Below are 14679 nucleotides of genomic sequence, written 5' to 3'. Positions count from 1 at the left end.
TTCAACTTTGTTCTTAAGATTCACACATCTGTGATCAAATTCAGGAAGATATAAAAAAATATGTGGGGTAAAACATACACCAGAGGTTATAAACTAGCCACCAAGACAACAACGGATCTGTATGAAATTTTCATGGGCAGCCGTAATCACTTTGAGGATGGTAGAACCCGTCTACTTCCATTTCGGCGGGACTACTCCTACACCTTCTCGTATTTATAATACGATCTTATAATAGCAATCTTAAGCACTGCTATGTTCTGGTTTGAATGGTGTGGAAAGGGAGACACCCTTATCCGAGGCGTTCCAATTTTCATATTTGTGGTCGTCTTCAAGTAAAACTTATTGTATTTAGGGTTAATTACAGATGCTCATGGGCGGCAGTAACCATCAGGTGCATGCTTTATCATCATCGACCCATTAACGTCCCACTGCTGGGCACGGGTCTCGTCTCATAATGAGAAGGATTAGGCCATAGTCCACCGCGCTAGCCAAGTGCGTATTGATAGACTTTACGTTTTTTTATAAATCTCTCAGGTATGCAGGTTTCCTCACGATGTTTTCCTTCACCGTTTATTGAGTGATAATTAATTTCTAATACGTACATAACTTTGAAAAATCAGAGGTGCGTGCCTGGGATTTGAACCTCGGACCCTCGATCGAGAGGCCGAGTTTCTTAACCACTAGGCTATCACAGCCACATCAGGTGCATGCTTGTTTTCTACCAAAAACGATATCCTCGAAAACTTGACTTACAGAAATCGCATAATAAGTCAATATGCAAGCAGCCTTAGTGTAAGTTGACAATGATTTTATTAGCGGCGTCGCCCGGGGCGGGTCGAATTACCGACGCTTATCGTTGCAACACCGATCGCAGAGAATACTTATTAGATATGATTTAAACAGTTTCCAACAGGAAATAGTTTAAGTAACTACATATTTATACGTGATCGTCGCTAGAATTATGTGCTTAATTTGGTGCGGTTATTTGCCTACATTTATTTAAGGTTGATCCTACGTGGTTCACGCAAATTGTTGCTTTAAAAAAGTTCTGAAGTTTGTATGGAGTCTACCAACCCACATCGGGCTCGGTGGACTATGGCCTATCCCTCTCACTCCGAGGCCGGGACCATGCCCACTACTGAGAAAGAAATGGATTGTAGACGAATATTTCGGACGTGAAAGCGAGACAGAATGTGCTAATTTAGAGGGTGCATAACCCTATATTGGTACCACCGTCACACCTATTACTGCGTATTAACAGCAGTGTTAAGCAGTGCTTTTCTGGTCGACAAGGTGTGCGGTTCGCATTTGTGACAGAATCAGGTAGAATCAGGTAGAATTTCAATTACATCTGGATTTGAGTAGTGATGTCCATGGGAAGCCGGTTCCTCTAACCAGACGGACTACTCGCTTGTCTTCGTCATAAAAAATGCTATGTCAAACGAAGTACATATTAAAAAAGCATTCGATCAGATCTATTATTATAATTGTGCACTAAGATCAATGATACACCTACACACCTAGGAAAAATAAATAATAAAATAAATATACTCAAGGGTGTGTGTGCGCTATGGAATATAGTTGCCCATCAGTGGGATAGTAATAGGTTGAAGTTGAAATATGTATTTAAAATCTGTTTCTTTACTTCTAATGGTAGACAAAGTCATAACTAGAAGCTAGTTATTATAAAATAGGTCAAGCACAGAGAACAATAACCTCTGAACAATAATCGTAAATAATCGGACGTAAACAATTTCATTTGTAATGTTACGGTGCGTTACACGTCATTAGAAAGATTTTTCTAAGTATTGTATTGTTCGGTAATCTGTCAAGACTTAAAGTACTTAATGCAAGATACTCGACTAAGGCCGTTTGTCCACCGCCACCGTCACTGAGCCGATACCGAGAATGAGATTATTTCGGGCCGATTTTAATATGACGTGACGGCGATAGTTTGTCCACCGCGACCGATATCGGCGGTTTATTGTGACGGCAGTGTATGGACAAGTTCCAACGTGTTTTATATTGCCAGCACTTCGGCCCGTCAAAATCTTGGTACCGATTTGGCGGTCACGCCGATCTACTCGAAATATCGGCGGCAGGGATGACGCCGAGGTGCTCGGGTGACGGTCGTGCGGTGGAAAAGCTGTTATAGTAAATATATGTACGCTACTTTGGCGCCGTCATTAATTATCGGTATAGGCTCGGTGACGGTGGCGGTGGACAAACACCGTAACTCGACTACTTGCTTAGTTACAGCCATAAAATATAGTTTCAAATTAGTATTACCAGTAAAAGTAACAGTAGTAGGTTTTTCCGTATTTCTTGATAGTAGTAAGTAGTACATGTCATAGCATATTTCATTATATAGAAGCGCTAGTTGTTTCATCAGACTTTATGCCTTTTTTTTACTTTCAAAAGGTACCCTATGCCGTGGGAGCGGCACGGGGTTATGTGGGATTCTTACCGCACTAAAACCCCCCGGCGACCGTCCTACAGGGACCATCTGACTTTATGCCTGTTTGAGGTTGGTTCAACTTATCATCAGGTGAATTCCATGCTCATTTGTTACTTGTATATCATTGTCCCAGCTTTGATTTTTCAAAGTCATGTGCGTATTAGTAATTAATCATCACTTGCTTAAACGGTGAAGGAAAATATCGCGAGGAAGCCTGCATACCTGAGTAAACTTTAAAAAAAAATTAAAGGTATGAAGTCTACTACTTCGTACTTGGCCAGCGCGGTAGATGGTAGCCTAATCCTTCTCATTCTGAGAGGAGACCCGTGCCCAAACGTGGGACAGTAATGGGTTGATGACGATAATAATATAGAACCCTATTGTGATTAACCAGAAAGCAACAGCGCCTCAATGTTATAAATCAGTCTACTTTTTGAATGATCTCTTTGAATAATGTTTCTGAAGTAGGTACCTACATAGCTACAACAATTTTGTTTGCATGCGAAATTTAATAGAGGGGCAGTAGTCATATCGCGATAACCGTGTCAAATTCGTGTTGGTGGCATAATTGAAATTTTATACTGGATACCAGGTACATTTTAAAATGCTTTTAATGAATTGAATAGTAGGTAATTGCTACATATATTTTGAAATTGCTATGTACATTTTCATAAAGTTTTAAACCTACGAAAATGTACCGGTTTTTTTTAAATATAGGAATAGCAGACGAGCAGTCCTGATGGTAAGTGGCTTCCGCCCATGGGCATCTGTAGTCAACCCTAGATGAGATCAGACCTACCTGAGGTCGGCCACAGATACGCCGTTACCGCTAATTAAATAGGAGGAAAAAAATAGTTTTTTTTTCTTTTATATAATATTTAATTTTAGAAAAATGATTGTTTTCTATAATCAAGCGTGAACAATATTTTTAACGACAATACTAATATTAGAATATACCAGCATTATTATAAGATTCAAGTAGTAAACTAAAAAACAGTCCACCTAATAGTAAGTGGGCATTGCCGCATATGCCTTTTAAGCAACGCTATTTAGTACAGGTGGTCTACCTAAAGCGAATCACAGATGCATTTGCAGTCCTGACAATACTAAGAAAGTTAAAAGGACTAAGAAAGAAAATGACATTAAGTCCAAATTCAAATCTCATTCATATTTTAACTCACTTTTATTAGCTTGTATCTATGTATGTATGTAATGTATGTAATTTGTCATTAAAAATTATTTTCTAGTTTTCTAGTTTCTTCGGCCTCATAAAAAAATAATTGGGCTGTCAACCTAAAGATTTGATAACAGATCTATGGACTAATAAATGTGTTAGACATCCTTGAAGAAATTTGCCATGTAAACCGTGCTAAGCTATGTGTATGCCTTCAGTATTTCTATAACTTTGCAGCCTATTTCTTGACTTTAATCTATCAGTAAAAATATATCCTTAGCAACAGGAAGTATTTGTCATCACTTTTATACAATATAATGGTAGCTTAAAACGTTCCATCAGTTCTGGTTTAAAAAAATAAATAAAAAAAGTAATCAGACTAATCACCCGTCATCTAGCGCCAACGAGATCAGTGTTGCCAAAATAACGAACCGATTCTCGTAAAACTAACTACGTATTAGCGTGCATTATAATTTTATATCGCTCCGGGCCAGAGGCGTAAGATTCAAAAAAAAGAAATCCTTCCGCAAAGAATTTAGGAGTGTCCGCTGAGACGAAATCCGACTTGCTCGTTATAAATTTCGTGTAAGATAACAATATGTGCGTGTGGGTGTGTGGTACAGTCGCTGACGAGTATAGTTACGGTAGAGTATAGTCACGCAATAACGCTAACAAGCGGGGAAGCGAGAGGGCGATATGATTGTAGAGCGTTATCTCGTTCGCGCCGCTGGCAACATGGCGCGCTGACTCGGGCGCAGGCTCGAATCGTATCGCCTGCCCACTCAAGGTTCGCTGACTGCCGTTCTTTTGTTTTTAATGTTGCCATACCTCGAATTTTACCCATTAACGCACGATCTGTCTTTTAATTTTCTTAAGAAATCGTATTTTTTAATAAGTTTGTTTCTAATGATATTTGAAATATTAAATTTAATTACGGAATCATTAACACATTTTTTTTAAAATATGTATATAAATGTGTATATTAAGATTTTAATTTAGCAATTCATTATTTATTTCTTACAATCGACTAGTAATTGGTTTTTATTAAATACCAAAATACTATGTAATATTTAATTTTTACAACAAAAGAAAAGAAACTTACATAATTTATTTAAATTATTTTATTTCCTTTATTTAATTATTTCCTATCAGCAAATTTCTTTAGTTCAGGAAAACATGAAAAAAGCTTAAAATAATATTTGAATCTAACTGGCATCGAAAAAATGAATGAATTAATAAAAAAAACTTAATAAGTCGTATTCCTTGAATAAAAACAATTATATTCATTTGTCATCTATATATTATTATCTATATATGTGTTTTTCATCCTGTAAATAGGTGTTTTAAGAAGTCCATTTAAAAATATACTACCGTTTTCAATACCTATTTGGTATAAAAAGCCAAAAATAAATACGCAGGTAATTTAATTTAATCAATAAATAAGCACAATGGACTCCTTAAATTGTGTTATTGTAATCATAGAACAACGTACTCGTAGAAAAGATTGTAATCGTCAATCATAGGATTATTTGATATAAAACATTACAATAGTTCTTATCAACAAAATACCTGTTTACGAGCACAAAAATATACCAAGATAAAACAATATAACAATTTCAATTTCAATTCGAAAGAAATAGTAAATAGTAGGAAGATACGTATATACAGTTATAAATAATGTACAAAAGTTTGTTTAAGTTGAGCGCATGTTCGTATTCCCGATCCGAAGACGTTAGGAATTTTTTAGTTCGATCGCGGCCACCCTGGACCGCAGACGAAAACAGCGTCAAGCCGAGGACCTGCTCAAACCGAACGTCTGCATACCGATCGTTGGTTTTTTATATGCGCACGTCGGTGCACGGGAGTCGTCTCAGTGTGAGTCGACGCGGCTGTGTGCGTGGCGGTTCGTTCTCGCGCGCGTCGCACCATTGTTGTTTGCAGTAGACTCGCGGCGCTCGGCCGGCCGTGGTACGTTTCACGATCGCTCGCACCGACCAAAACTGCCGGCGATAAACAAAATAATGAGTGTACCATATTACGTGCATCGCGAGTGCAACAAGCGACAACAGTGTGTGATAACGAGAATGTAACGTGCGTGTTGTGTTAAACGGAGTGCGTTTTTGAACGTGTTTTGGAGTTGGCGGCGCGTGGTCACCGCCATGCCCGTTGTGTTTAGGTATGTGCCGACCGATTAATTATGGCCCATCGGTGTTTAAGGGGTCGGTGGCCCTCGTTGGCTACTGAGACGCCCCGTGTTTGCGTATTTTTTAATGTATGCGGTATATAGTGTCGCGTGTCTGAAACTCGAGTCTCGTCAATTCTTGTCATACAAGGCGTGAGCATTTCTTAGTATAGGTACCTACTGCAATTCCTTGGTGAGTTTTATGTGCATTCGGCGCCGGCGGTGGTGTTATCAGAGGTTGGGAAGTGTGTCGGGTAATTTATAATGTAATTAAATACGTTATCGGCACTCGTGAACCGAACGAGCCGAGTCAACGGTGAACTTTGCATCCATCTGAGACGCGATGCACTGGCCAAGAATTTAAAAAATGAAGTTGTGGTTCCGGACACAATGCACATAAACTCAAAAGACAATTTCTTTTAAAAACCACTCAAAGATAGTTAACTATTCAGTCCGTAGAAGTAAATCTTAAAGCGCGTTTAGTTATCTATTAATTTTCCATGAAGTCTACATACCTACCTAATTTTATGATTCTTATCGTATTATGTTAGTATACATATAAATCGTTTTCATATAATTTAAATAAAACAAGAATTGAGAAGTAGGTACTTATTTTAAAACGTTAGATACTAAAAATCTAGGAACGCGCGCGGGAAACTTCTAAAATATTTTAACAATTACAAATGATACTAAATTACAAAGTTTACGACGAGAAAAGACCATAATACCATAGAACAATGAGACATTATAAAGTAAGATGATAATATAACGTACTTTACTTAATTACCTGTAATAAATAAACAATAACAGTTATAAAATGCAAAAGAGCCGAAAATTTTACCCGCCTTTTTTGTTAAGGAAATAACTATGCTAGTTTTCATTGCTATGTTAAAACAATAGAATAATTTGTGGATTCGTAAAACAGTCTAGACTTTATAATTTGTATTATTTTTATAAATAATAGAGTTAAGTACTATAAAAGTAGACCATAGATAATTCCTAGGTATTTTTAAAGAACAAGTAGCATATAGCATTTTTATGGGATAACCTTTATTTGTGTTTGAAGACTGTGATCGAAATAAGCGTTGAGTGTTTTTGCCCACGATAACCATCAGACTAGGAAAATAGCGCGAAAATTGTTACAGTAGGTACACTGTAAGTTCTACCGTCATGAAGAAGGCACTCTTCAGAACTTAACTAGATCGAACGTGTCTAGAAATTAGATACGAAAGTATAGAGAAAAATAGGTTATCCATCATGGCATGTTCGCGGTATATAAAAAAATGATTCACATTTTTTCCTAAAATTAATATCACGATATTACCTAATTACTAATTACCTATCTTTATCGTATGATAGTGAAATTTAACGAAGTGTATCATTCCTTTTTATTATTATTTCCAATTAATTACTACTAGTGAAATTTGCTGCTATGCTAACCGCCGTAAACCAACAGTAACCGCGCGATGGTCTGACTGAAAACCAGGACAAGGAGATTTTCCAAGAATCTAGTAATACAATTAATATTAAGATAACAACCTTATTGGGAGAGCTGCTTGTGATCAATAGTTAATTTAAAAAATATCTAGACTGTAGATTTAAAATCAGGCGACTTATCCGTATGGACGAGTATAAATATCTACCTGCTACAATAAAAAATAAGGACTTATCTGTGACTTTTAAACGGTTACTTTGGTTTACGCACTATTATTTAAGGAATTTTCTAGTCTAAGAAACACCTTGCGAAGAGCAACACAGCCGGTATTAAAAAATAATTGAATGAAAAATTACGTTATAATCTACACAGTAATCTTAAAAACTACTAAACTGTTTCTGACGAGACTATTACGATAATATAGAGATTTTTACGAGACAAGGAAAGTAGGATGTCTGTTTTGGAATGTGCCGCGTGCGTTTATCTTTTCATAAAAGAAATTAAATTGTAGAACTAAATTTTTAATTTATTTAATAGTCAAAAATAGACAAGACTAATGAGGATTTTTTCAAGCGGAAAGATTCATAATAAAGTAGGTTCATAAGTAATTATAAGAAACCATTAATTAATTACATTATAAAATTATAACTAATCTTATGTCTAATTTTAATACATACATCGAAATTTAATTCTATTACATACTTAATTCCGATATGTTTGCGAATCTATGCGATAAACAATAACGAATATTAATAATGTCAGTATATCTATATATTTATAATGACTACTACCTACTATTAATACTGATAGTATATGAAATTACTATACACTTATTTTATATAACAACATCAAGTTAACATTTTACAATAAGAACCTATTTAAAAATGTCTTCTAAGTTTTAATAATGATTTAATCAAGATTTAAAGATTATGTATGTTTATAATTACCGAAAAAAACAAAAAACATCGTCTCAGTATTTGTTTATATTTTAAGAATGAAAAAAGTTTGTTATTATAATTATGGAATAGCTTACAATCAATATATAGAAATTAATCCGTATACTTTATCTACCTGTCTATTTGCCAAAATTAGCGTGAACGATGATAATGGGCTAGGTATGATTAAAGGGCATATTGTATTCTTTAATTCTATTTTATCGAATTGACACACGAAAATGGAGCGGAAAATGTTGTGATAAGAAATATCGATTACCGTGCGCCTACTAAAATCACGTGACAAAAAGAATTCGGTATTACATAATGCATATTTTTAAAAGTGAAAAATAAACTGTAATAGTTCGTCAGACTATATCAGTTTATGTGAGGCTTTATTAGTTACCTTTTTACGTCCGTTTTAAAAAATGAACATGAATATATAAATTGAACATAAATGTTATTTTGTTTTGTGTTGTACATTTGCCTAAAAATAAAATTCGATTATCATCACAATATCAGCGGAATCATAATTATAAAAAAAAGTATTCAAAATATTAATTTAATGCGGTATGCTAATTTGTTAGAAGTTAAAATTTGTGAATACCTAATTATAACTAGTAATTTGATGATAGGTACGTCTTTAGTAAAAAATTGAGTAGCAAAAAATTTGTCTCATTTACTTATAAAAGGTTCCGACGGCTGCGGCATACCGATTATCCAATTGAAATGTTTCTTATTCAAATTATCAATTAATAACAATCGTTACTGAAAAGTATTTCGCTAAAGAAATGTAGCGGCGCTAGAAACTATACAGAAAAAAACTTTTTCATACTTTGTACAACCTGTCCCGTTCTTTATGAAATCAATTCTTCATTGAGCCATTCCTAAAGCGATTCAAGTAAAATTTTAAAAACAATAGAACTGAACCACAGCTGCACATGACTTAGTGTAATCTATACTAATATTATAAAGAGGAATACTTTGTTTGTTTGTTTGATTGTAATGAATTGGCTCAAAAACTACTGGACCGATTTTAAAAATTCTTTCACCATTCGAAAGCTACGTTATCTACAAGTAACATAGGCTATATTTTATATGAAATATATTTGATAAATAGATTTTGAAGCGGTACAGAGTTTGCCGGGTCAGCTAGTATCTACCTTATATAACTGTGTTGTGGGTTGAAGGAATCTACAAACCTCAGGAAGAACTTGTCTTAGTTGGGGCCAGTTAAAGTAACCATGCCACACTAAATCAGGTGCATCTATGCAGTTACGATGACTAATCCGCCCGTACTAGTGCAGACATACTTACATACTCGTATATGTTGGAGATTTCAAAAATAAGCATAATTAGTAATAACTGTCATTAATGCGTCTCTAAATCATATGACATGATTTCTTTTTATTTATAGCTTTTACCCGCGGCTTCGCACGCAGCCAGAAGTTTTTCTATACCTCGGAACGGTACGATTCCGAGACAAAAGGTACCGTATGTGCCTTTTTGAAACCCTGACAACGAGCGTACAAAATTTTTTGACAACCAGTTATGTATTTAAGGCGTGAAAGTGAAACAAATAAACTTACATTCCCATTTATACTATTAGGTATTCTGTGGTATTATCCGTTCAGATTATTCGGATTGCATCAAAAAAACTAAGTATTAAACGTGTCGAGTTACCCCTAATGCTGGAAGTACTCTTAATTCTAGTATTATATTCTTTTCTTATCTATACTCTTCAGTAATAATCACTTGACGTTGACGTCTACAGTCAAAATAGACGGTTCGTTAAACTTCGAAGGCTTCTAAGACCGGTTCCAACATTTGGCGGAAGCGAAACAAATTAAATAGTTGTAATGCCTGAGAAACTTTTTTATAGCGATGCGACGAAGAATTAAAGGAGCTAAGAATTGTCTAGAATTTCATTATTGTAATAATTTCTTTCTTAAACACCAGCATCTTTGTACTGTCCTCTGGTCTTAAATGTTGTGAATATACGCCGCTACCCCTGGACTAAGCTGGAATGCCTTGGAAAATTATGTTTCGCTTACCATACCCTAAAAACCAGAACAGCGCTTAACACTGCTGTTATCAACTAGAAATGGGCGTGACGGTGGTGCCGCCGGAATCGAACCACGGAGGGTTCTACCACCTTCATTCGAAGTGGTTTTAAGGACCTTCAATTTTTATTAAGCTTGAGCTATCAAATGAGCAGTCCACCTTATGGTTCCTGTCCTATAGATGTCTATAATTAAACCTGAATAGAATGGCAATCCTACCTGAGATCTCCAACAGGTGCGTTGTCAACCCTGGCTATCGTCCGTTATTGATTATCGATCTATCCGATATTTCGTCTACCAATGTTCGACATTGACAATTTCTACTAGTCAAACATCTATCTTTAGAGGAAAACAATGGATAGATTGTTTATTAATAATGTGCCTATAACCTATACGTAACAAACCAACTAACAGAAGCGCTTAACACTGCTGTTATAAGGCAAAACTAGGGGCGGGTTATGTCGTAAAACTGCTAGTCCGCTCTGAATCGCGTCGCCATAGCAAATTGTATGCCTACATCTGCTCGCAACAACTTCAGAGGGGACTAGCAGTTTGGCGCGGACTAAACCGCCATAGACGTACCATGAATGTTCATAACTTCATATAACCTTTCAATATGTCATTTTGTCCCATTTGGGATGCATGTTTCCATGGAACTAGAACAATTATATTAGGCGCATTCTTATGTGTAATTACACATACGTACACACATAATGTCAATTACGTTAAAATTTCTTTCCGTCGTATTTTTTCAACTTTTCTCTGACTGTTCTAGGATAACGATTTTAGAGTTATATCTTATATCTAATTTTTTTCTTTGTATTAGTGTTTAAAATGAAAGTTAAGTTTAATACATAAGAAAATAAAGAGACTTTCACAGTTTTTATGCTAATGAGACCTTTAGTCACGATTAGTTGAAGGATTAATGATCGTATTTCAAAACAAACGCGATTTCATTGCATCCAGATGTATTGCTACGCCTGGATAAATTAGAATACGCTTTGTGTCAGTGATATTTCAGAAACCATAGGAAGGATACATCGCTTGTCGTTTACCTGTCTATAGTGAGACAAGTCGGCAATTGTTTATTCAGAGAACTATTAATTAATGAGAACGTCTCGAGGAATTATTGAAATGTCCATTCCATTGCGAAATTACAAATGACAACTGGAGTAGGACAATGTCGATAATTGTGATGCCATTTCGTTTTTTCATTACACCAACGGAACCCTAATAAATAACGCAGAGCCACGAATGAGGCAACGCACCTGCGTCATAAAAAGTTGGGATCGCCATAGTAAGAACGCTTTTCTTTATTGTAATAAAATTACCCGATCTCATTTTGAAATGTGTTCGTAATCACCTAAGAAGTATTCCTGTATTAAAAGCAGGTTGAAGCCGCGAATTCGCCTGTGACTAAAGCAATGTGAGTAGTTTTTTAATGTATAGTAACAAGTGCAGCATATACTTTAGATCAGTGGGTTAACCACTACTTGTTTTGAAGGGTGTGATTAAGCAGATTACAATTGTTACAATGCGCCATGATCGACTTCACCTGCCTTCAAATCATTTGGATTTCGTTATCGACAGGTTCGAATCAGATAGACCGCAAAATACTTCAAGTTTTGTTACAAATGTTAATGATTTGCTTTTCTGATTGAACTTCTGTATCTGTAAAAGTATAAGAGGATATAGGGTCACTTAATGTTACAGGGCTATATATCTTGAACTGTCATACATATTTATATTTGATTTTTTAGGACTGTGTATAACTATGGCCGCTTTAACCGACGCTATAACAAAATGCTATTTTAAAAATATAGTGTTAAATTTTAATATTACATGATAGTACAGAATTCTCGGTATTCGTAGGTTATCCATTCGGACTTGGCTAATTTAAAAAAAAATATTCACAGCTATAATAAAAATAAAAGTATCGTATGCCTAACATGTATACCGTTTTAAGCCAGAAAATTAAGCAATAAATATGTTTTTATTAAGTATCTCTTTTTGTATTATAATACCCTTATCAAGATCTATTTCAGGCATCTTTTCTTAGCCTTATTTAAAACAAACTACATTGAAATTGGCTAGCTTTTTACCGTGTTATCGATATTATTTTCCAATAAAAATAATTGACGTTCAGTAAATTACATATTATTTACTTGTTTGTGCAATTCCACTTGCTTTATTTAATGACGCGAAGTAAATTGCCGACGAGTAGCCCGTTTGAAAATGACTGCTGTATTTTTTTTTTTCAATAAAAGTTTATGGCCAGTGGCATTTGAGTCCGAAATTTTTGCATTCAAAGAATACATACATTATTACAATTACAAATATAAATGTCATGTAAAATTTAAATATATGAATTAACATGAACGACTGCGTGCGAATAAATGGAGGATAATTAACCACCTTTACTACAATTACATAGTAAAAATATTAATTTATTGAGCATATGTAAAGCAGAGATCTTCGAATAAGGCGAAACAGCGTGACATCGGCCTTATTAGTGAATTGTGTAAAAAGCAAATCATCTAATTACTCATACTATGTGTAATTCATACAGGGTTTATTTTTCTTTTATAAGGCTTTCGGGTTAAAAAACTAAACGTTGGTAGTTTCTGAGAAGCCAACAATCGTCTTATTTTGGTCGTTATCTCGAATGAATTATTCATATAATCGCATATCCTACGCTCGGAGTACTATGGGTATTCATTAATTATATTTTTTCCACCTAATCCACCTTTGAGATTGCCTTTCGCCACTAACATCGATGTTTATTCGCGGTTCGCTAATCGTTTTATGTAGCTTAATTAATTACAAATGATTTTTTATCGAAATTAACACACGAATGATTCAGATTTGTTGTGTAGTCCAGCTTATTAAGTAGAAAAATTAATAATTTAGCGATAAAACACGCAATATCTCACTTAAAATGGCACTGGATAATGTTAAGCTATTGTATATTTGATACCTTTTTTGTAATGCAATGTCGTGAAAGCTTCACGCCCCATGAAGCTTGAAGCTCTACGAGAAATGCACGTGAACTAAGTCCTCATGTTATTTTGTTCGCGGCTCGCATACTAAACATCAGGTGGTAGGTGAAACTACTGTGGTAAAATTAAATGTAAAGTCACTTCCCTTGCCTAAGTTTTTGTATAGAATTGCAGTTGAATAACCTAATTTGAAGTCAGGTAATAAAATTTAATTACCCTTGAGTAGAATAACATACATACTTGAGAAATATATTAACGTTAAAAATGTTTAAAAATGTCTTCAAAACATGTTACTTGACGCGCTAAAATGTTTCCAAGTATGATGAAAATGAGTAGTGTTATTTTCGAAAGACGCACACATCGTCAGACTGACTCGAAATTGTTACCACAATTTTGGACTTTACTTGCTTACTTACTACTTATTTACCTCTTTACGTAAATGTGGCCGATCACGGCCACGACTCTTATTTGATCTGGGGATCCACCCCACCACCCATAGGTCCATAGGAAGCAGCCACTTAACATCAGGTGGACTGCATGCTTGTTTGGTACTTCATTTTATTTAAAAAAACGGAAATTCATATATTCTAAGTACAGTAAAGACGATAGCTTCAAGCCGCTCTGAGCTTCATGGGTTGAAGCTCTGTGTTTCGATAACCGCGAGAGTGTATGTCAATGCGCCCGCGTTTGATACGCGACTCGCATACTGAGCTTAGCTTGATAGCTTCGAACAAGCTTTTACATATCGACGCTTGAAAGGAAAACAAATCTTACCAAGCCTTATTGTGTTAACTTTACAGGTGATTGCTTGAAATATTAAAAAAAACCTCACCTAATTGTTGGATTAAAATAATTTAAACATACATAAATAAAATTTAATCCAAATCACTTAAAAAGAGAAGAAGCTTCAAGTTTCATGTGGCTTGAAGCTCTGTGTTTCGATAACCGCAAGAGTGGACGTCAATGCGCCCGCGTTTGATACGCGACTCGCATACTGAGGTGAGCTTGATAGCTTCGAACAAGCCCTTACATATGTAAAATGTTAACAGTGTAATAATTATAAAATATATATTATTTTATAACTATGTAATTGATATTATGTTCGTAGTTATCTATCATTTCTATATACTCTATTTTTTCAAGCAGTAATAAAGTGATGATAAATATTAAAGCTTAAATATAATGGAACTCCAGTTTGAGATCCGTAACAAATGCGATGCTCCTCTTTAGATTTAAGATGGAATGCATTATGCTAAGTTGCTAATGCTAAATTACTTAAATAATCACATTCTTTACACCCCCTACAAACCAGAACATCAGAATTCAAGCAAGAATAGGTATGTTAATGGTACTTCAGATTACTACTGAGTCAGATTGCAAAGGAATCCATTACTTCCTAAGTTGTGAAATCATGATATAAATAAGTCTAATCACAC

At 35.0% G+C, this 14679-nt stretch overlaps 1 protein-coding gene across 8 annotated transcripts in view; it reads left to right on the top strand.

Moving 5' to 3' along the window:
• The first annotated feature begins 5398 nt into the window (after positions 1-5398).
• Positions 5399-14679, top strand: part of pan (transcription factor pangolin) — a 192467-nt gene continuing 183186 nt past the window's right edge. For 3 of the 8 annotated variants that reach the window (XM_073089953.1, XM_073089948.1, XM_073089951.1), the window contains exon 1: positions 5401-5808. The gene's annotated coding sequence lies outside the window, so the exon portion shown is untranslated. Of the gene's footprint in view, positions 5809-14679 lie in introns of all 8 variants that reach the window. The other 5 variants (XM_073089949.1, XM_073089955.1, XM_073089950.1 and 2 more) reach the window with 3 other exon arrangements.

Source organism: Epargyreus clarus, unplaced genomic scaffold (assembly GCF_041222505.1).
Source record: "Epargyreus clarus isolate Ecla_fem2 unplaced genomic scaffold, WU_Ecla_fem_2.2 ptg000031l, whole genome shotgun sequence".
NCBI lineage: Eukaryota > Metazoa > Arthropoda > Insecta > Lepidoptera > Hesperiidae > Epargyreus > Epargyreus clarus.
This window is presented reverse-complemented; position numbering and strand designations above follow the sequence as displayed.